Below are 21,316 nucleotides of genomic sequence, written 5' to 3' on the forward strand. Positions count from 1 at the left end.
TGTGTTAATATGCAGAAATGGTAGGGAAAAAAATCATAGCATAAATTAGAGGCAAAAACTTGAGAATGAAGAGAGATTAAAAGAATCCGAATAATCCACACCTCAAGCAATAATCTTTTCTTAGTTTTTATATTTTTATACATTATTTATAGTTTTAAAGTAAATGAATAATAGAGTTGTTGTAAATTAGTCCAATAAAACAGATGATCATAAGAAATAAAATAAAATACTGAAATTAGCCTACTCACTGATAACCACCATTCACATTCATTATATATAATATTCTCATGCACAAATAAATTTGTGTGTGTGTGCGTGCTAAGAGTTAAAGATGTTTGAGGCCGGCAGGTGGCATGGTGGTTAATGGTGCTGGACTCCCATAGGAACAACCATAGTTCGAGTTCCAGACCTGGCAGCTTGCTTTCTCACTTTCCCTCTTTCTCTCTCTGTACTTCTCCAGTCAGATTTAAATAAATAAATAAATAAATGTCAATAAAATAATTCTTTAAAAAAAGGGTTAAAGGCAGTTTTTTTTTTCACATTTTATTGATCCACAATAGGCCTTAATTTATCTAAATACTTTCAATAGCAAGTGCAGCTGATATAAGCATGTCTATGAACACGTGTCAGACCTCAGGCATAAAACTCAGTGAGTAGAATGGTCATACTGTATAGCACCTAGCTGAGACTATATAGCTTTCTACAGTCATTCAGTAGGTATATTTGTATGTACTTTTTTATTTTCAAGAAAAGCAGTTTCAGCTTTAACTAATCAAAATCAAAAAATGTTAAGAAAAATTTGCTTAAGACTTAAAGCCAGGAAAAACGTTAGGATTCTGTTAAGCAGTAGGTAGATACTAAAAACCCAAAGAATAGATAAGGACAGAGCTAAAATCTAGTAACAAGTGCACTGTAACTTTCTTCTGAAACTTTTTTTCTTTCTTCATTCCCCCTTTTACCAGAAAGAAAGAAAGAAAGAAAGAAAGAAAGAAAGAAAGAAAGAAAAAGAGAGAGAAAGAAAGAAAGAAAGAAAGGGGTAGAAAAAGAAAAACAATGGAAAAAAGAATTTTTAAAGTTAATAAAAGGCAAATATAAAAATACTTTTTAAATAAGTGCAAATGACTGTTTACCTTTTTCCTTAAGGTTTGAAAAGACAAAAATAAAATTAAAAAGGCATTTCAATTCCATTGTTGAGGAGAAAAAAAAAATCCCGACAGAAGGTGCTGTTAGGCACCAGCATTACCTAACAGAGGATATTGTGATGCCCAGGTCCCTGAGTGGATGAAATTTCAAGAATTCTCCTTTGCCTGGAAGAAAGCAGAGGACGATTTCAATGACCTTCGTAAGCCTCATTCTATCCAATACTGTTATGCCTAAGCTGTATCAAGTTGCTGTTGGTTTTGTTTTGTCAAATGTGAGCCAGAGAGCACAAAACTGATTGAATGTGAACGCAAACTGGCTTCAGGAAAATATACCTTTTGATAAAATGCCGTAGGAAATTCACATAATCCTCTCTAGGTATCACTAATGGACTTTGGTTTAAAATTAATTCTGGCTATACATCCATTAGAAATGGTATCGTTTATTTGGGGGAGTAATAAAAATTAATTATCATTTCTCATTCCATTACAGGGAAAGAATCAGTTGAACATTTTAATGTACATGATTGCAACAACTTCGAAACAAATTAATAAAACATTCCCTGATCATCCATAGGAAAGTACATTTTACCTTGTTGGAGATAAATTTAATCTAATGAAGTAACCAAGGAAGATCAGAACTGTTTATAATCAAAAAGTAGCCATTTGGAATTAAGAAGGAATCCTGTGTTAATATGCAGAAATGGTAGGGAAAAAAATCATAGCATAAATTAGAGGCAAAAACTTGAGAATGAAGAGAGATTAAAAGAATCCGAATAATCCACACCTCAAGCAATAATCTTTTCTTAGTTTTTATATTTTTATACATTATTTATAGTTTTAAAGTAAATGAATAATAGAGTTGTTGTAAATTAGTCCAATAAAACAGATGATCATAAGAAATAAAATAAAATACTGAAATTAGCCTACTCACTGATAACCACCATTCACATTCATTATATATAATATTCTCATGCACAAATAAATTTGTGTGTGTGTGCGTGCTAAGAGTTAAAGATGTTTGAGGCCGGCAGGTGGCATGGTGGTTAATGGTGCTGGACTCCCATAGGAACAGCCATAGTTCGAGTTCCAGACCTGGCAGCTTGCTTTCTCACTTTCCCTCTTTCTCTCTCTGTACTTCTCCAGTCAGATTTAAATAAATAAATAAATAAATGTCAATAAAATAATTCTTTAAAAAAAAGGGTTAAAGGCAGTTTTTTTTTTCACATTTTATTGATCCACAATAGGCCTTAATTTATCTAAATACTTTCAATAGCAAGTGCAGCTGATATAAGCATGTCTATGAACACGTGTCAGACCTCAGGCATAAAACTCAGTGAGTAGAATGGTCATACTGTATAGCACCTAGCTGAGACTATATAGCTTTCTACAGTCATTCAGTAGGTATATTTGTATGTACTTTTTTATTTTCAAGAAAAGCAGTTTCAGCTTTAACTAATCAAAATCAAAAAATGTTAAGAAAAATTTGCTTAAGACTTAAAGCCAGGAAAAACGTTAGGATTCTGTTAAGCAGTAGGTAGATACTAAAAACCCAAAGAATAGATAAGGACAGAGCTAAAATCTAGTAACAAGTGCACTGTAACTTTCTTCTGAAACTTTTTTTCTTTCTTCATTCCCCCTTTTACCACAGAGAGGCATAAATTGACTTATTTGCTAAAAAATAAATTTAGTCTCAATTTGGTCTGTTATTTGCACAAAGCCCCATAAGAGTACTCATTGATTTACTTGGCTTTGCTGGAACCTTTTATAAAGAACTTCAAATTATTTACTTGGCTTTGCTGGAACCTTTTATAAATAAATTCAAATCAGACTCTTTAAAAAGCCTGCCTCCTAAGGCCACTAAGCCAAGTCAGGAACTCACCGTCTGACTGTGCCTTTAAGTACCTGAATTTTAAACATTTTTAGGCCTGTCAGGAAGTGACATTATTTACTTACCTACCAGATGTAACTGCTTATGATACCAAGCAATCTTTCCAAGAGCTTCTGCAGCTCTTTCTTGAGATCTACCTTAGTTCCTCAGCTTTGATTTCTCACTTTCCGTCTCTGTCTCTCCAGTGAGCACACACACCCTATAGCAAAAATATCTCTTAAAAAATAAAGAAGACAAATGTGCACTGTAATTTTTTTCTGAAACATTTTTTCCTCTCCCCAGTTTTTAAATATGTTAGTTTTTAAACTAACATATTTGGAAAAACTAAAAAAAAGACGGCTCACAAATATTTTCCAATTTCAGAGGGGTCAGGAAGGGAGAAAAGTTTATGTTTCAATTTCAAATTTTTTTTTAATTTAACAAATTGCTGAACTTATCAACATACTCAAAAGAAAACAAAAATGCTTAAATCCAGAAAACAAAGCATATAAGAAAATCAGTAGTGTTTTAGTCAAAAGTCATAAAATTCTATTTCACCAGTTCAATCTCATATAATTAATTTCTCTTTTGTTGATTTGGCAGTGTTACTGTGATCCGATTTTTTCCATTTAAATTCTGGAAGTTAACATTCGACATTATTATTGATATTCCCAGACTTATCCCTACCATTAAGTTAGTCATTTTCTTGCTTGTTTTTTGTTCTCCTATTTCTGGGTGTCTGTCTTTAGTTTTCCTGTCATGGTACTCCCTTCAGAACTTCTTGATGAGCTAGTCTGGTATTGGTAAACTCTTTTAGGTTTTGTTTTTGTTCTAAGAATGTTTTTTACCTTTTCTTCTCATATGAAAGATAATCTTGCCAGGTATAGTATTCTTGGTTGAAATTGGTTTTCACTTAACACTGACTATATTTTCCCATTCTTTCTTTGCTTGCATTATTTCTGATGAAAGGTCTGATGTTAGCCTGATGTTCTTTGTAAGTAACTTGATGTTTTTCTCTTGCCTATTTTAGTATGTTGTCTTTGTCTGTGTTTTTGGCCAATCTGGCTATGACGTGACTTGGAGGAGATTTTAGGTTGATTCTATGTGAGGTCCTTTGTATTTCTTGGGTCTTGAATGCCTCTCTAGGTTTGGAAACTTTTCTTCTATGATTTCATAGAATAGATTATAAATACCCTTATTAGTTTCTTCACCTTCCGGGATACTGATTATCCAGATGTTTGGGCATTTCATGTTATCTAGTATTTCTCGTATATTATTCTCATTTTGGGAGGTTATTTTATTAGTCTTTTTTTTTTTCTAGGTCATATCATCTGCATGATCTAAACTGCTTTTAATAGTTTCAATGGAGGTTTTGATTTCCTGTATTACAGCCTTCATTTCTAACAGTTCCGTCTGATTCTTTTTTATGGTGTCTATTTCTTCTTTCGAATCCTGGAAGGTCTTCCTCATCTCCTGTAATTCATTATCTTTTTTCTCTTGCATCGTCTAGAGTCTGCGTCTCTCTTCTCTTGCATTTCTATTAGTTTTGTTACTATGAATATTCAGAACTTTATCTGACATTTCCACAAGTTCTATTGTACTGTCTGTGGATGATGAGGGGTTGTTATTTTCCCTTGGGGAAGAGGCAATAATCTTTCTTTTGATGGGGAACCTATGTTTTAAAGACTCTTTCCTTTTTTTTAATGATAGAAAGTGTATGTATGCACATATGAGAGAGGGGGAGAAACATCCTCAACAGGGTATTGTTATACTGTGATCGCCTTCTCCAGCCTCTGGCTCCTTAGGATGTTGGGTGCCTGCATGTAGCCAGTGTGTTTTCAGGTGACCCAGAGATCTGTGCTCACAGTCCTATGACTTCCAAACTTGCAGGGCACCTGAGCCATAGTGACTAAAGCACAGGCTCATTTTGTTCTTGTTATTCTTAAAACATCTATTTTCCTCCAAATGTATTGTGTTTTTCTGTAATGATGTGAAAAGTTTAATTTCATTTTCTCATGTGTTGAGATTCAAAAGGCCAGGTCTCAAATATAGACTTATCTTTATTTTGTCCATGTCTTGTATATTGAATTAATTTCAAATGTAATTATTTATATTAAGTTTCCTCAGAGACTGTGTGTGTGTGTGTGTGTGTGTGTGTGTATGTATATACCTACACAGACATATACAAGCTTTTTATCTTCCTCTTACCACTTGGCAATACAATTTTAGGTATGTTTTACACAGCTATTACTTGGTCAACATCATTTGCAAGAGCAAGTTGATTTATGAAGAAATCTTGTTTGGCAGATGAAGGATCCATTGGGGAATTATCTTTAGTGTTTTTTTCCCCATATTCTGATCCACTGGACTTCTCTTTAAGAGCTTACTGAAGGAGCTACAAGACCTCCTTTCTGGTCTTGCCTGGGATTTTGGTCCCTAAAAGATACTTGCTCACTTTCTCTTTCTTCCTTTGTACAGAATCTGGTCATGTCTTCTAAATGCTTCTCTTCCAAATAGGTCTTCTTTTTGCTTTGGGACCTCTGTTGGGGGAAGAGAGTCCTGGGCCCCCTTCAGTGGCAGTTATAGCCAGGCTGTTTCCACAAGCTCATTTTTAAACTTACTTGCTTAGAACTGAGAGCCCATGCAAGGAAACTTTTAAAAGTTTGGAGAAAATGGAGAGGTTTTCTTTTTATGCAAAAAAAAAAAAAATTTTAATTCATGAATGGTTTTTTCATAATATTCATTTTCCATGAACATTTCAAAAACTTGTATTCCACATGATCATAGAATTTATGACTGTATGGTTTAGAAAGAGCTTCAGAGATTATTTAGGTCAATTAATGCTGTGAGATTTAATCCCCTTTTATATAATCTTGCCAAGTAAATAACATTATGAATGACAATTAAGTCTCCAGATTACACTGAAAATTTGTGATTATATCATATTGTATCTAACATGTACTAAATACATCATATGACATTTTCTCACTCTCTAACATGTCGTTTCTGTGAAAAAATGGGGTTGGACTACAGCCCCAATTTGGGGTACTAGCACATATTCTGCAGTCCCAAGCCCCAAATGGGAATATTCTCTATCTCTACCCTATGTGCAGTCAACCTGGAGATTAAGGGAAATTTCTAGAACAGGGCTGTGAGCAATAGGACCAGAATTCATGTTTAAGTCTGGGGGAGAAATGAACAAAGGGTTAGAGAGGAGGTAAGAAAGAAAGTGGAGGTGAAGCAAGACTGATGATGTGAGTAAGTTCTGCCTCTCCTGTGGCCTCCTCCCCAGTACTGCCCTGAGAAGATCAGGCACCACACTCAGAGATGCTCCTCTCTTCCTCCCAGGAGGAGGTCCAGAGTATTCTATTCAGCAAAGCATTAAGTCTCTCATCTATTCGCTCTCTTTTTAAACCTCCACATTGTGCTCTGACTTTGTTTATTTCACAGTCATTGGTGTTCACTATGAAGAGTCACTCTTGATCATCACCAAGTTGTCTGAAGAGAGGAAATCTGGCATCATGAGTCTCTAGTTTCATGAAATGAGAGGTGGGGGGTAAGAACAGAGAAAAGGTAGGCATGGAAGAACTTTCCAGTAGGGACAGGAAAGAAGGATTTATTCCCATGTGGCACAGGTTATCAGCGCTCACTTCACATCCGTGTACTTCCTGTGTTTCCCAACCCCATGCACCAAAGTGGTGTAACACGACTTACCAGTGGAATACGCACAGAAACACTATGCCAGTTCCCATATGAGGGTGGCAGGAGTGGGTGTTCCTTCTCAAGACTGTTTTTTCCCCTGCTATGCTCACTTTAGCTCAAATCATTGTGGAATCATTCGAAGCTCAGCACAAGGCCTTTTGATCACGGGGTGGTACAAAAATGGACACGTGAATTCATTGCGGGATGCCCTGTACAGGCCTAATGGAGGATGCTGCTCATTATATTGCATAGTGTCATTGTTATATGAATCTTCTGAATAATTTTCTACTTGTCTCAATACCAGTAATAGCTATTCTCTTGAAAAACGGAGTAGTATTAATATTAGTACCCATCTCATCCGGATGTTGTAAGGATTAAATTAAGTAGTGCACTTTAAAATCTTAAAATGATGCCTAGAACAGAGTAAGCACCAAATATGTGTTTGCTATTATTAGGAATTTTTTCAAATCTTAATTGAACTGAAAACTGTGTTAATGCTCAATATGTTTCCTAACAGATAAGAGCCAGAACTGGAGCCTACTCATAGCACGTCTATCATGTCCCCACCTTGTATGCCCTTCTTTCTCCTGCTGAGAGGAAATCTGGCATCATCAGTCTCTAGTTTCATGATGAAATGAGAGGTGGGGTAAAAGAAAAGAGAAAAGGTAGGCATGGAAGAACTTTCCAGTAGGGACAGGAAAGAAGGATTTATTCCCATGTGGCACAGGTTATCAGCGCTCACTTCACATCCGTGTACTTCCTGTGTTTCCCAACCCCATGCACCAAAGTGGTGTAACACGACTTACCAGTGGAATACGCACAGAAACACTATGCCAGTTCCCATATGAGGGTGGCAGGAGTGGGTGTTCCTTCTCAAGACTGTTTTTTCCCCTGCTATGCTCACTTTAGCTCAAATCATTGTGGAATCATTCGAAGCTCAGCACAAGGCCTTTTGATCACGGGGTGGTACAAAAATGGACATGTGAATTCATTGCGGGATGCCCTGTACAGGCCTAATGGAGGATGCTGCTCATTATATTGCATAGTGTCATTGTTATATGAATCTTCTGAATAATTTTCTACTTGTCTCAATACCAGTAATAGCTATTCTCTTGAAAAACGGAGTAGTATTAATATTAGTACCCATCTCATCCGGATGTTGTAAGGATTAAATTAAGTAGTGCACTTTAAAATCTTAAAATGATGCCTAGAACAGAGTAAGCACCAAATATGTGTTTGCTATTATTAGGAATTTTTTCAAATCTTAATTGAACTGAAAACTGTGTTAATGCTCAATATGTTTCCTAACAGATAAGAGCCAGAACTGGAGCCTACTCATAGCACGTCTATCATGTCCCCACCTTGTATGCCCTTCTTTCTCATCATCTTCCAATGAATGTCACTTTACAGTATTTTATATATTCCTTTAAGCTTCTTTAAATTCTTTCCAGAGTTCCACAGCCTATAAATAAATACAAATTAAAAGGATAAACACTAAATTCTTTAATTACCTCTTACTAATATTTGCAGAGGAAAAATGAAACAATGAAAAGTCTATACATATAATTAGAACTTTTTCCATTATAGCAGTCCCTCGCTTTCCTACTCTTATTAAAGATGTAAATCTTATCACCAACTGGAAGAATACATATGCTCCAACTAGGTTCTGTAACCTACACTGAACTTTGACATTTCAGTCAAAATTTTACAAAGGGAGAATTCCTTCCAGGTAATCTGTCTTCAAAATACTCATGTTAAGGACTTAAAACCTGCTCTGCTCATAGATATGAGAAGTACAAGGACATTTTGACTGAAAATGGTAATGAGGGTGGCCATTTTCCACTTTCCAAATCCTGAAAACATACTGTGTCATACTGGACGTATATTCAAGACACAGAGGTGACATTAGGGAAGTTGGGAGTGAGAGAGTAATAACTGACATGCTTCCATGCGATAGGGATCCCATGCAGGATTTTGTCCAAGTGTTTAGCTTTTCTCATTAAAAATTTCCCTGGGTGAAAATCCTAAGGGCACTGACATTTTCCAGAAACCCACCCCACATCTTCATTTCAAAAATGTAAGCCCACCCTCTCGCCTGGACTTTTATCCAAGCAACTCAATGTACATTTGTAGCTGCTCCTTCAGATCTTCTAGGTCTTTTCTTACATTTATATCATAACCACTGGCATTTCATGCTATAAGGTTAGTTCTGAGTTTCCTAATGTGGAATGGCAGTTCTCAGGGGTATTCTCTCCCTGAAATGACACTTAGTTAGAAGCAGACAGAAGTCTGCTTTCAGGCAAGAAAGTACTCTCAGCAAGAATCCGTACGTCTTATTGCATTAAACTTTCTGGTGAGGTGTGTGCAGCACCAGACCAATCTTCATAAAATCCAGATACAGAAATTTCTGAGGTGGGATGTTATTAAAATAGAACACAGAAGACTAAGGAAGGAATCAAATCACTAAACTTTACCTCAGCATCAGGAGACTGTTGCATGTGAAAGTATAACACAAGCGATGCAAACCTCCCATCCCCTACCCTCCAAAATACGACTTTCTGCTGGATTCCTGGTCAACAATTAATCAGGGAAAGCAATCATCCAGATCATGTTCTGGCTGTCCTGCTTGTACTGGCAGCCAAATTTTAGTCACTGACCCTCTCTCTAATTAACCATAGGCCCAAGTGAGCCCTTACTTTCTGTTCAGTTAGCGATTGCTCACTTCCTAACCATTAAGGATCTGACGCTAAACCAGTCCCATACAAAGAACATTCTGTGATGACAGCAATATTCTCCATCTGCACCGTCTGGCATGGTGTGCACTCACCACATGCAGCTCTTGACCACTTGAACTGTAGCTGGTATGGGAAATTAACTTTTTAATTATTTCTCATTTTAACAAATTTAAATCCACAAAGTCACTGCTGAGCACAGGTGCTGTTCCATCTTTCTATGTCTAAGAAATCAAGTTCTATTTTGGTACCAATGAATGAAAGTCTTGGCCTGTTGTCATATAGACCTCCAGCTCCTAGAAAAGAATCTAGCAAGCCTTTTGGGTCTTATGACCATCAATTACATGTCAATGAAATAAGTTAGAAGTCTCTCTCTCTCTGATACTGGTTCAAGCTGTTTTGAAACAAGACCTAGAGATGCTGCCTTGATGTGTTCAAGGAAATGCTATAACTGTAATATGCCCCAGTTAGAGATTACCTGGTCATTTTTCAATTCAACTTCTTTTTTCCCTTGTCTCTCTTTCTAGACAGCATATGAAGACTTCTTTAGCTCTAGGATTTAATTTCTAATGTGATTAAAATATATACATTTACACATACCATCACTGTAAGTATGGAATTACAAACATTTCTCAGATTGCTGTCACTACCACCTTCTAGAAGGAGTAAAGTCGACAATTTACTAATGGGTAATAAGGCATTTAGGCATGTAGGTCTAGACCTTTCAAAGAACTCTCCGAATGCCTCTATGAACACTAAAAAGAAACAATTGTTTCAGAGGGTGATTTTACCACATCCATACCCTAAGCATTCAAAGAAGCCTGAAGCTTTCAGTATGCAGACCAGGTTGTGAGGTGAACTTGGATTCTGCATTCTCTATAAGGGGGGAACATTACAACAACTCACCCCTTCATTCGCAACTTAAAAGGGAACATCTGACTCAGACGCTAGAGGAGCAGAGAAGTTGGGACATGGAGACTATTGGTATAGAGAGCTCACATACAACCTGTTAGCAGATGACATGGCAGCAAGCCTTGCAATACATATAACACAAAAATGAACAAGAGCAAATCTAAAAATGATGCATAAATAATAGAAAAGATGGAAGAATGAGCAAGAACAAATCTCTAAACCACTCAGCTTCTCAGAGAAAACAGTTCTCAAACTGTGTGATGTTACATATCATCAGGGTTGCCCTTTTTGTTATTGTTGTTTTCCCTTTATTCTTTGATAAAAATTCTGTTTTTGACACCAACAGCCACTAGAGAGAAAATGATTAGGTAGACTGCTTCTCCACGGTAGTTAACACAGGATGTAATTATTCATTTTTACTAGGAGCCATCAATTAGGTAATCAAATTTTAAGAGCAGCTTGAGCAGGTTGATTCTCAAGTTTAAATTTGAAATAGATGATAGATAGAGTAGATAGATGATAGATATTCTTCAAATATAAGCTGTTAAGTTAAATGTTATTAAGTGGCCTTGAAACCCCACATTGTTCCAGGACTGTGTATAATCTATTTCTTCATAGATGTGATCATCCTTCAAAATATACTCCTAGAGTATAGATGGACTTTACCCACCAAACAGAAACAGAAAGAGGTCTCAGGCCAGGGTGCATGATTTTAATCCTGTCTTGGCTGTGTGACTTTAAGAAATACAGTTAACCTTTGTATACCTTAGTTTTCTCTTCTTTCAAATGAGAAAAACAGTACTTACTTCATTTAGGTGTTATAAAGATTAAATAAACTCATGTTGTCATGCACTTCAAGCATTACCTGGAGGGGACTAGCAGGTGGTGTGGTGGTTATGGTGCTAGACTCCAACGTGGAGTCCTGGACTTGGTAGTCTGCTTTCTCACTTTCTCTCCTCTCTCTCTCTCTCTCTCATGAGCACATGTACCCTATAGAAAATTAAATAGTCATCATAATAATAAATAAAATTAAATAATTATTTTTAAATTACCTGTTTTATAGCACGTGCTTAGTAAATGTTAGTTTCTATCACTATCTTTGTCATAGTTACCATCATAATCATCATTTTACAGAGGTAGACAGCAGTGTCCAGGTAAGTAATGTGATTTGTCCACATTATGCTACTAGCATTAAGCACACGGAAGAGCCTAAATCTTTTTACAATGAATCCTGTGTTCTTTCTACTGTGTCATGCTCCTTGTACTGTCCTAGACTAGACTAGACTTCTCATGCATAAAATTTTTATCAGGTTCATAACTTATAAAGGAAATAATCCAGAGGGGAGAAAGCCTAGAAATATCACTTCTAGAGGTCTCAGGGCAAGACCACATCAGCTAAAGTGGCTGTTAAAACCAGGTACTTCTGGAAGCCGCCAACCACGAGGATGTGGTCACCAGGTCTGCACAGGCTGCGAGGTAGCAGAAGAGTACTGCTAAAGGGATTCTAGCACATCCAGAAAGAAAGAAGGACTCTGGGTCTAATGACCCAACTGTTGCTGAACCACAAACAACTGGGAAATGAAGTTCAATCCCTAGAGCTCCTAAGAGCAGAAACAAGAACAGAACCATGTACTAATCGGGAGACCTCTGAAGCGAAGTCAAATTGTTCTTCTGTGTCTGAGCTCCAGGATCCCATTTTCAGTGTAACAAGGAGAAGGCGGATCTTAATTGCATGTACCCCAATATTCAAAATTAGGAAAAGACTGACAATAACTCAAATAAATGAGTCTCATACTGAAGAGGTTGTCTCTGAAGTAGAATCTCACGTTTCAGGTATTTCTAGAATTGTGCCTTCCCCAGAAATAACTACAGGAACCAGAAGGAGAAAGGCTAACTCTCTAACAGAACCAAGCCAAGAGTCATATACAGAAGCTGTTTCCGATGCTGAGTCCTCATACTCGGACAGTTCATTTTCTGCTGTTCAGCTAGAAGAACCAGGAGCATGCAAAGGAAATCACAAGTATGCACCATAAAGATGCTAATATTTTACCAAGAAATCAAAGGCATATGATGGATACAACTGTGAGTTCAGAGGATTCAAACCCCAGAGAGACTTCTGACTTACAAGAAAAGTCTCTTTCTCAGATAAATAAGTCAGGTTTTTATAATAATAAAATTTAGGATACTGATAGTGATTCCACCCACAGAAATTTAGAAAAAATACCAACAATACAAAAACACCAGTGCTTTAATGTAATAGAGGAATAACAAACCAATGTGGCATCATTTAAAGAAATAAAAAAAAAACAGAATTTGGATGAAGAGGCCAATGGTGTAACAGATGAGGAGAAAGAAATCAATGAGGAAAGTTCCCAGTTGAAGGGCACTAGCATTCAGCAATGAGCTTCTGAAAGGTATTCAACTCCCCAAAGGAACGAAACCACATCAGAGCCCTCAAATCTGAACTGTGAGGCTGTAATGAAATCATTAGCTCAAACATTTGCAGTTGTGGAAGTGGACAGATGGAATAAGGAGAGAAAGAGCACTATAAAAAATGATCTGGCGAAGTTTGCTGATGGTGGTGATGATGGCGAAGACTCCACAGTTATCGGTATCAGCAAAGACCGCAGTGAAGGGACTATAGATGCTGAGTGTGCTACCACACTGCACAAGTCTGAGACCAACGCATGTCAGGATAAGGATGATTCCATTTGATTAGTTCTCAGCAGTGATGAAAGCCAGCAGTCTGAGCACAGCGGGGATGAAGAGGACTCTTGGTGTTTTGTTGAAGATAGTGGCCAAAGGGAATCTTTAAGTGGACACTCAAGAAATATGTAACATGACAAGGCATTGTTTTTTAATTGACAACTCCTGGATTGGGTTCTGATCAAAATGTTTACTTGGAAGAGGAAGAATAGGCAAGTGAGAGTGCCACTAATGAAGAGGAGGAAGAGGATGAAAAATGTGAAGGACCATCAGACCTCGACAGAAGTAAAGATGAGATTAGTGATGAGGAAGATGACTTAGTAAATAGCACAGTCTAAACTTCTGAAGTTGACAAGCAGCAGCACAGACCCTGGTCTGAGTACCAAGCAGTTGGATGGTTTATATATTAAATTCAGTGCGGACAAACTACAGTCTAAGAAGAGAACCCTAACACAGATGAGGGAGAAAAGGAAAAATGTACTTCTGCAGAAAGCCATCATTACTCCTGGTTTTGAAAAATTACTGTGTCCCACCATATAGTGAATCAAAGCATCAACTTCAGAGAAAAAAAAATGCAGAAAGGAGCGACAAGAAAACAGCTGGTCATGGCTGGCTTGGTATGAAAGCTCCAGAATTGACAGATGAACTGAAAAATGATCTCAAAGCACTGAAGATGAGAGCAAGCATGGGCCCAGAGAGGTTTCATAAGAAAAATGATAGAGATGGCTTCCCCAAGTACTTCCAGATGGGAACCATTGTTGACAACCCAGCTGACTTCTACTATTCATGAGTTCCCAAGAAGCAAAGGAAAAGAACTATTGTGGAAGAACTGCTGGCTGATTCTGAGTTCAGAAGATACAACTGAAGGAAGTATGCAGAGATCATGGCTGAAAAAAATCAGCAAACACAGCAGGAAAAAAATCCTGAACAAATAAAGAAGTCTCGCAATTAAGATTCACCAAGCAAGCTATAATTTTTTTGTATGTCCTGTTTACTAAAATTGTTTTGAAAACTAACACCATCACAAAAATTAATATAGACTGGCCCTGTTTTTTATAGGATTTCTGTTTGGAAGAAGATTTGAGAGTCAGTTACATGCCCCTTAAAATAAAAATGGATGTGGGGGGACCAGCAGTTGGCACAATGGCTATGTCACTGGACTCCCACGTAGTCGACCGCGGTCTGAGTCCCGGACACAATGGTCTAAACTCACACCGGGTGCATGTGCATGCGTGTTCAAGATCCTGAGAGGAGAATGGAGGAGAAGAGATTGTGGTGTGGCCATCCCCCCTGGGGGGGGCGGTGATTTCTCGCTTTCTGTCTGTCTCTCTCTGTCTTTCTGGCAAGCACACATGCCCTATAGCAAAAATCTCTAAAAAAATCAAATAAAATAAATGTGTGACCTTGGCTTCAACTCTTTGAAGGGAAAAAGACAAACCTCAACCATTTTAAGAGAATTAACAATTCTGTACAGTTTTCATTTCTTAATCATTTAAAGGAAGTTTACTTTAAAAATATTTAGGAAGTTTACTAACCTATTCAAAGAACTGTAAAAATGTATATCAAAGTATATAAATGTCGTAATTAATATGTAGTTGTACGTGTGTGAAGGGGGAAGAGAGTAGACAAGCAGTGCCCCATAGTTAGCTGCAAACTCAGATCCAGAAAGTTGGAGAAGCTGACATAGAGATCTGCTTGCTTCTGGTATAAAAGTCATTGTTGAGGGACCAGCAGATGGCATGATGGTTCTGTCATTGGACTTCCATGTAGTTTATTGCAGTTCAAGTCTTAGACCCAGTGGCTTAAAACTTATGCTGGAGACATGTGCATGCATGCCCCAAATCCCAAAATGAGAATGGAGGAAGGGGGATTGCAGCATAGCCATCCCCCCTAGGGGGTGATTTCTAGCTCTCTGTCTCTCCAGTGAGCACACACACCCTATAGCAAAAAAATAAAGTCACAGTTGAAAAGAAAGTAAAAATGTTCTTAGAGCAAATATGTGTTACCATAAATCAACAAGATATGACTGACTACCTAATAAGTTTGGGTTAAAGATAGATTTGTGAGTCAGTATGTTAGCCAGGGATCCCTAGGGAGACAGAACCAGTAGGTTTGTGTAGATATGAAAGGATTTATTAGGGGACTCAGCTTACGCGATTGTGGCTACTGAGAAGTCTCACACCAGGCTGTCGCAAGCTGGAGGTCCTAGGGTTTTGGTAGTGTGGATCGGGCCAAGTCCAAGGCCTCAGTGATGGAAAAGATGATGATGTAACTCATAATCCAACGCTAAAAGTCTGAGAAACTGGGTGGCCATTTGTGTAAATCCTGGAGTTTGGAGAGAGAAATACCACTTTGATATTTTGGGAGGGAGATTGATTTAAAAAAAAAAAAAAGGATATGTAGAAGCATTAACAACAATAAGCAAAATTCTGAACAATAATACTCTCCAAACTACACCATTTCACTATTACAGCAGTTCAGGGGGGCATCTTGGAAGAGAACTGGGCCATTCCTGCCTTATTGCTCCTGTGCTCCACTAGCAGTGTGAGCTCACTGACATGTCTGAAGGCCCTCATTGTGCCAGATCACAAAGGGCTTCAGTGTGTAGCCTGCAATGGTGTCCCAAGAGAGACTACTGTTGTGTCATTAAAAGCCTTGAAATGTGGCACTGACTTAGTCTCCTTATCAATGAAAATTCTTCCAAGCATCTATTTCCAGAACAGGGAGATTTCATTCATATTGAAGATTTGCTCTGGAGAGTAGTAATTCTCCACAATAAGCTTATCTAGAATTTTCAGAAACTTCATCTGGCTTCACATCAGCACTCGGATCGCTCAACTTTAACATTACATAAAGAATAATGATTTTGGGGGAATCAGCAGTTGTTAGTGTAATGGCTATGTTGCTGGACTCCCACGTAGTCGATCGCAGTTCGCGTGCCAGACGTGGTGGCTTAAAACTCATGCCAGGTGCGTGTGAGTGCGTGCCCAAGATCCCGAGAGGAGAATAGAGGAGAAGGGATTGCGGCGTGACCATCCCCCCTGGTGAGTGATTTCTCGCTTTCTGTCTCTCTGTCTCTCTCTGTCTGTCTGGCGAGCGCATGCACCCTATAGCAAAAATCTCTCTCAAAAAAAAAAAAGAATAATGATTTTTCTATTATTTTTTAAATTTGCCAGAGGGTGTGTGTGCTTGCCGGAAACATGGAGAGCAAGAAATCCTCCCCCATCCCATTATGGGGCATGATCACTCCACATCCCTTCTCCATTTCTCCCTCTTGGGGGATTTTGGGCACACACACACTCATGTTACCTTCTTGCCTCACAGATTGGAATATAACATGTGGCCTGGGTTAACAACAACCAACCTATACCTCCTGGGTCCAGCTAAATATATGTCACAGCTAAGTGAGATTCATTTCAGGAGTATAAGAAGAGTTAAATACTGGAAAATTTGTTAATATATTGCACACTAACAATAGATTATGGATAGTAAGTGAAGGAGAATAACAAATGCAGCATTGTTTATAATGGGTATGTACCCAGGAGTTACGGGGTCGCATGGTAATTATTCAACCATATGTCTCTGATAAGCACACGTGCCTTCCAACAGATAAAATGTTCATCATTTTCTTACCTAGATGCCTCTAACTGTCCCTGAAATGGTCTTCCAACCATCACTCTTGCACTATTCAGCCTGTAGTGCACACTGCAATCCGAGAGATGATTAAAAAAATACCTTATGAGGATAAGATACTTCAAAAACATTACAAACAGTTTGTAGGAAGGCCTCTCCATGCCACTGGCCCCTCCCAACCCAGGTCTGCTCTGTTAACTGTATATCCTTCCAGATATTCTCTGTGCACACTCAATTACAGCAATAAACATACTACTACTGCTACTATCAGGATTAATAAACAGAAATGGAATCTTACTAAAAATTTAAAAACTTAAAAAACAGGTACTTCCATGTCAGTATTAAAATATCTGTACCTAATACATTTTCCTATCTGCCACAATCCATGAAATTCCTTCAACATGAAGAACAATTTTTCATTGTATAATAAAATATATGAATAATATTATTTTGGGGCCAGCAGATGACGTAATGGTTATGTCACTGGACTCCCACATACTCAACCATGGTTCAAGTCCTGAAACCATTGTCTTAAAAAACTCATGCTGGGCACATGCATATGTGCCCAAAATCTTGGGAGAAAAATGAGGAGAAGGGATGGTGGCATGGCTATCCTCCTGTGGGAGCAGGAGTGAGTTATCGCTTTCAGTCTCTCTATCTCTCTGGAGAGTGCACGCACCCTGCAGCAAAAATCTCTCTAAAAAATAAATAAATAAAAATAATACTTTTTCATTATAAAAAAGGCACACACTGGCTTTTATTTACATTATTCATATCAACACCTTACTTTTTTTAGAGAGATTTTTGCTATAGGATTCATGTGCTCACCAGAATGACAAAGAAATCACCCACCAGAGAGGATGACCTTCTCCATTCTCCTCTCAGGATTTTGGACACATACCACATACATGCCTGGTGACAATACCTTACTTTCAATAAATAAAAACAAAGGGTAAAAAATATTGACAAAATATAATAGCATTTGCAAAATAAATAAAAACACTAGTGTTAACCATGAAAAGTGGGTTGTTGAAAAGTGAGTTGTTGAGTTACAGAATGAAATAGTATACAGTGGATTCTTTAGACATCAAAATAAGACTTCATTTCTTCCCAGTTTGTCAAGAGTTAGGAACACTGGGACCAGTGGTTAGCGTAATGGCTATGTTGCTGGACTCCCATGTAGTTGACTGCGGGTCGAGGCCCGGTGGCTTAAACATGCTGGGTACATGTGCGTGCGTGCCTAAGATCCCGAGAGGAGAATGGAGGAGAAGGGATTGCGGCGTGGTCGTCCCCCCTGGGGGGTGGTTTCTCGCTTTCTGTCTCTCTGTCTCTCTCTGTCTTTCTGACGAGCACACGTGCCCTATAGCAAAAACTTCTCAAAAAAAAAAAAAAAAAAGAGTTAGGAACACTTCCTGGGACATCATAGCTGGGGGTGGTGACAGCTCCACCACCAGCCCTTGCACATGTAAGGCACTAACTGCTTGCTCCTTCCACAAGACTCCAGTGTCATTCAAGACCCAAGTCCAACTACTGATAAGTCAACAGACATTGAAAAAATAATTCCCGTGGGGCTCTTGCAGGAGACCCAGCATTTTGTGTGATGTCACATCTCCTAATCCCTGCAGACATCCAAGAGAAAAGTGGCCCTTATACAGCTATGTCTTGTAATCTAAACCTTTACATAACATGAAGAAAAGACCATCTACAAATTCCCCAGCTATCCTCATTTTCTGCAGGAACAACGCTTTGCTTCCATAGCAAGTGCTTTAAACATAATTCCTCCTTATATTAGAAGTAAAAAAATAGAGGCAACATTGATTATATAAGCTTCATGAAAATCGACATATTTGTCAGAAGGGCTTTTCTTTCAGTCTTATAGAGCATTTAAATATTCATGTTGATGCATTCTATCGGGAATCACACTGTAGAGTAACAAACGCAACTGGAACATAAAATAGCATTTTTTACATTCTTAGTTTTATCAACTGGGAGGGAACTGTCATTTTTTCGCATCGGCACTAAGTTCCATGCAAAGCATTTTGAGATCGCTGCTGCTGAGAAGTGGACACGGATACTCTCTGTCACATCAAAACCTTCTCTTTTGCAAGAACCATTTACTTTTCTGTGCAGCACTTTTTTCTTCTGCCACTATAAATACCTCTGTGAAGCACTGATCAATTAGGGAAATCGTTTTAATTAGAAAGATTGATTTTGTCATGTTTGCATGACACGTTCTCCTCTTGGGACTCAGAAGGCTGAGTTTTTATTCAGAGTCTATAACTGACTTGAAATTCCACCTGGAGCTTCAGCGCTATCAAATTGCTTCACGGTAAGTTATTGCTTTCTGCTTAGCCTCAGAGACCACTTAGAAGGGGTCATGCCCATACACATATACAGACAGCAGTTTGCTCTACTTTAAACTCTCCCTTCCTCTCACCCTGCACACATGCCATCAAAGCACCCATTTTCTAGGTGAAATGCACTTGGCTAGCTGGAAGGAAAAACCCCACTAATTAAATGGGACTATCTCATTTGCCCCCTGGTCACAATACAGCTACTAAAAACAGAAGGAACATCAGCTAGCTTAAAGAACAGGGCACAGGGACCAGCAGTTAGTGTAATGGCTATGTCTCTGGACTCTCATATAGTTGACTGCAGTTCGAGTCCCGGACCCTGTGGCTTAAAACTCATGTCAGGCACATGTGCGTGTGTGCCCAAGATCCCGAGAGGAGAATGGAGGCGAAGGGATTGTAGTGTGGCCATTCCTCCTAGGGGGTGATTTCTCACTTTCTGGCTCGCTGTCTCTCTCTGTCTGGCGAGCTCACATGCTCTATAGCAAAAAAAAAATAAAAAATAAAAAACTCTCCAAAAAATAAATATAACAGGGCACACACACAGATTAAGGACTGAAGGACCATAGAGTCAACTAAGCAAAGGATCAACTCAAGAGGACGGCAAAAAACTTGACATCTGGTAGGTGTTCAATAAGTGGTTAGTGATACCTGATATTGCAATTCACCCAGGAGCAATTGGAATTTTCTAAAGGAAAATTTATGACAAATTTCTACTGATATAATTTAAGATGTTATGGAAAGAAATAAAGGTTTCTTTGTTTTTATATTTGTTTTCTACCTGAATTGTATGATGTAGTTGATCATTTAACTGTGTATAAATGCAAGTGACCTTTTGTCTATGTGTACCACATAACTGAAAAAAAAATTGGATTAAATGAGGTGGATTCTCACCTGTGGTCCTTGATTTAATGCTGGTCTGGTAAATGCTGAAATAAAGCATTCTTTGATAGATTCAGAGAGTGAAAGTTTTCAGCTTTTTGTTCTATTGAAAACTTGACATGGCTGGAGATAGGAAGTAACATTCATTTTGCAATTAATCATAAGTTCATCAGGAAGACTAACCTCCAACTGATTCATTACAGGCAATTAGATTTCTTCCAAAGCCTTAGCTTTCCTTCCCATTAAGAAGCTGGGAAAGAACAAATGAGACAGAGCTCTGAGTTTGGATTTCTTCTGCAATATACGGTTGGAGAGAGAACTTGCTGATGTTGTGTCTGTCACTTCGTAATACTTCATCTCTGAGTCTTGGGTTACTTTGTAAAAGTCTAAGAAATCCTGAAGCATCTCCAGTATTCAGTTGGATGTAGTTTGCAAATCACATTTGGAAACTTAATGAAATTTCTAAACTGTTGGCAATTATGAGATAATAATAAAGAATATAGTGGAGTAAAAAATAATAAGAGAAGAATTTCTATGCTAATACTCTAGGTTTTTGTGCTAGACATTAATGTAATTCATTTCTATCCATGTCACAACAATCTTTCTCTGATCATTTAAATTTAAATTGTTACTTTAGAAGATGTATGATGCTTTTTTAAAAATATTAAATGAGTAATTCAAGACAAGTGAACAATTTAAAATGAATTATAACTGCCCAGTGATATAATTACTGTTGATATTTCTGTGCACATATGAATATATAGAGAATTTGCACACTATTTTTAGTTGGTGTGTGTCCAAATTTACCAGCTAATACATATGTATAGATGTTATATAAAAAGAAATTTTAAATTTTGAAAACAAGTCCAGCTCCATAGCGCAAAGGTTAAGACTGTACAAAAGAAGCCAGATCCCAATGGGCGACTAGAATTTGAATCCCAGTTCCAGAAGCAGCACATTAGACAGGCATGCACCCAAGATGCTGACAAGATGGAGAATCGGTGGAGAAAAAGGGATTGCAGCATGATTATACCCTATTGGCCTCTCTGTCTCTTTCTCTCACTCCTCTCATGTCCACAAGCATGCCTTATGGCACTAAAAAAAAAGGAAAAATAAAGGAATAACTAATAAGCAAATATGCCAAATAATACTTATATTATTAATACTTAGTTATAATAACTATAACTAAGTATTTTTATTATATAATACAAATTAAAAATAGTTTTAGGAAAATATTTAGGAGTATAAAATAAATATCTGCCTATTGAGAGGCACGCCTGTTTGCGCGCGCACACGCATGCAAATTAATATGCATGTTTCAGTAAGCATCAAGATTCATTATGCCTTTGGAAGCTATTGACTGAGTTGAAAGTACTTCTTGATGTTCAC

General features: G+C 37.8%; 1 pseudogene; it reads left to right on the forward strand.

Annotated features, from left to right (window-relative positions):
* The first annotated feature begins 7,382 nt into the window (after positions 1-7,382).
* Positions 7,383-14,013, forward strand: LOC102485490 (deoxynucleotidyltransferase terminal-interacting protein 2 pseudogene; annotated as a pseudogene).
* Positions 14,014-21,316: the final 7,303 nt, after the last annotated feature.

This window comes from Tupaia chinensis, unplaced genomic scaffold (genome assembly GCF_000334495.1).
Source record: "Tupaia chinensis unplaced genomic scaffold, TupChi_1.0 Scaffold000443_1, whole genome shotgun sequence".
In the NCBI taxonomy this organism is placed as follows: domain Eukaryota; kingdom Metazoa; phylum Chordata; class Mammalia; order Scandentia; family Tupaiidae; genus Tupaia; species Tupaia belangeri.